At 43.3% G+C, this 3,177-nt stretch overlaps 1 pseudogene; it reads left to right on the top strand.

Annotated features, from left to right (window-relative positions):
• The first annotated feature begins 763 nt into the window (after nt 1-763).
• LOC125757521 (uncharacterized) lies at nt 764-2,269 on the top strand (annotated as a pseudogene).
• The last annotated feature ends 908 nt before the right edge of the window (nt 2,270-3,177 follow it).

The following is a 3,177-nucleotide window of genomic DNA, read 5'->3' as shown; positions in this document are numbered from 1 at the left end:
AAGACATGAATTTCTACTTTTACTGCCCGTTTTGTAATCGGCTGCTGGCCAAGACGGGCGGCAGCTTAAGTGAGCGCAACATTGTGTCTGGCATGTGCTGTGGAAAGGGCTACACTGGCCGGAAGTTGACAGCAGAAGGCTGCTTTTTTGTTGGCCTGCCATTGAAAAAGCAAATTGCATCTGTGCTCGCAGATGATAATTTGAGAGAAGAGCTCTACAAATTTTTGAGTGAAAGAAAAGACACAGAACACGGTAGTGTGTCAGATTTGACGAACGTTGCCTTCCATCAGAACCAGCGAAAAAAGCTTGGCTGCGAGAAACATGACATCACCTTAACTGTGAGTGCAGATGGTAGTCCGGTATTTAAGTCATCAAACTACTCCATTTGGCCTGTACATGTGACCGTGAATGAGCTGCCACCACACAGACGTTGGAGCAACATCATTTGTGCGCTCTTGTGGTATGGTAATGAACATCCAGACATGACATTGGTCCTCCAGGCATTCGCAGAACAAATGAGCGAACTCTCTACTGAAAGAAACTGCTGGAATGTGAATGGTCCACAAGTGCATTCAAAGGTATGCTGTGTCGCCTTAGAAATATGGTACCTATTCAATTATCTTGTTTTACTTGGTTACATAGATGTCATGTTAGGAACTAAAATGACAGCCTTCCCGCACTTTCTAGGTGTACTGCATAACTGCTGTTGCTGATGCACCAGCCCGGGCTTCCATGCAGAACGTCCTACAATTTAACGGGTACTATGGCTGTTCCTGGTGCCTACATGCCGGGGAATTCATTGAAGGTATATCATACATCATTGCAGGTTATGCAAGTTTATGTGTGTCACCTGCTGTGTGTTTGACCAAAGCTACCTAAATCTCGTGTCAACTTGTGCAGGATGTGTCAAGTACCCTGCAGGTTCACCTGTTGAAGACAAGAGTGCAGCTGGCAGGTTGGCTGACATGCAGATGGCAGCGACATCGAAGCGCACCATCAAAGGGTCAAGGGACCTTCCCCTCTCCTCAACGTCCCTGGATTCGATATTGTCTGGAGCTTTCGGCCTGACTACATGCATGCTGTGTTGCTTGGAGTTGTACGCCAAATCACAGAACTCTGGTTTTCGGACACGGGAAGGGCATGCTATATTGGTGGTCCTCAGACATTAAGGGAAGCATATGAGCGTCTCCTAAGCGAGGGACCTCCCATGTGCTTTAATAGAACACCGAGGTCCCTTAAGCTTCGAAAGTATTGGAAGGCATCGGAGTGGGAGTCTTGGCTCCGCTTCTACAGCCTGCCATGTCTAAAAGGCATTCTATCATGTTTTATCTCCCTTACTCCTTCCCCCAGCACAGGGTAGCCAGCCAGTCTAAGAACTGGCTAACCTCCCTGTCTTTCCGCTTGTTTCTTCCTTCCTTCCTTCCTTCCTTCCTTCCTGCCAGCTAAGTTTCTTGAACACTTTGTTCTCCTGGTGTCGTCAGTGTACACTTTGTTGAAGAGTCATGTGACATTGCAAGAGACTGACGACTGTACTCCAAAAATAACAAAGTTTGTTGTCATCGCCGAGTTCACCTATAGAAAAGCACAGATGACTTCGAATATGCGCACTCTGCTCCATTTGCCGAAGTGTGTGCTCTTGCATGGACCACTTTAGGCTATTTCATGCTTCGAATTCGAAAGTAACATGGGCAACCTTGTAAAACTAGTGTCATCCTCAAATGTCACCCCTTTTTAAATCTTGTCGCGAATTCTTCTAACGAGCAATTTCAACCCGCTTCTTTCAATGGCATCTGCAGACGTTAAGGAGCTGTGCTTACAAACAAAAAGAAAGGAGCGCATGGGAGTACTTCTCGGGAGGCCCCAGGTCCCTTCACACGATTTGATAGACTGTAAAGAGCAAGATCTCTGGTGTGGAAGAGATTGAAGAGTATAGCCGTGTCTGTGTGGATGGATGCATTGTGCACAGTGATAACTACGATCCAGCATTGAAAAAAAGAAACTCAACCGCCGCAAAATTAGGCAATGACTATGTGAAAGTAGAAAATTTGGTGAACGTTTGCAAAGTTGATGGAAGCTCTGACATTTCCATCATCTCTCACATCTACCAAGTGAAAAGTTTTGAAGGAGTAAGCCACTTAAAGGGAGCACGCAAATCTAATTCAAAAGTTATTCATCCAATTTCAAGGTCTCTTCGTCCATGCATATATCTTGAGTTGAATGGGACAACGTTTTTTTTACGGAATTGTGCAACCGCTATGGATCATTTTAGATCTTATGTTAGTCCTCGTCGTGTGCTTTCCTTTGTTTATTTAATCTTGTGATTGTGGAGAGTTTGCTTTCTTGTTGGCTTGGTGCCTTATCTCCAACTTCAATTGCTGCTCCAGAAATCAGTGTAGTTAGTTTCATTCATTCCATCTATGTTGAAAAGAATTATATTTTTTATCTAGGGATGTAGTAACTTTGTTTTTACTCCCTGCTGTATTAAGGGTGACCTGTTTTTTTGTGTGTGTGATTAATATTTCTCTTGTTTTCAAATTCTATCGTGGCCCTATGGCCTCTTGCTTAGCTAAAATGACTGTATCAATTTCTGAGAAACGTCTTGTTCGAAAAATTTGTCAGAATATGTTGCACGATCGCAACATGCATCCACCTTTAATGGTACTCAATTACGCATTTACATAAGCTCTACTGTTGATTATTTTGCTTGGATGAGTGTATATGTAACTAAAAGCTCCATAAGTTCCCTTTTTCACATATACTTATGGCATTACTTGTGTAAATTGCGTAAATATCTGTTTCTGTTCCTTTTTGTACCGAATAAATAAATTTTTTGAAGTACAGCAATGTGTCAATAGTTAATGCAAGTGCATGTGGCATGCGTTTGATGTAGCAAAACTTGAGCATGTTTAACTCGTTCTGTAAAGCATGATTACAGAAGCACGAAATACCAAACCGCTTGGCAGCAAATGGAACCTGTTATGGTCCAAGCTGTAGCGTCTTAATATCCACTTCAAAGCAAGTAGGACCACTTCAGAAACTGCAAGTGGAACAGTCTCACCAATGTAACAAGTGAGACAGAAAACCACGTTGTGGCAAGTGGAACCTGTAATAGGTTAGTCATCTTGCAGAACCTGGAAAGTTTTAACGGGGCAGAAGGCTGTGGTCACTTTCCTCAGG

Source organism: Rhipicephalus sanguineus, chromosome 1 (assembly GCF_013339695.2).
Source record: "Rhipicephalus sanguineus isolate Rsan-2018 chromosome 1, BIME_Rsan_1.4, whole genome shotgun sequence".
Classification (NCBI taxonomy): Eukaryota; Metazoa; Arthropoda; class Arachnida; order Ixodida; family Ixodidae; genus Rhipicephalus; species Rhipicephalus sanguineus.
This window is presented reverse-complemented; position numbering and strand designations above follow the sequence as displayed.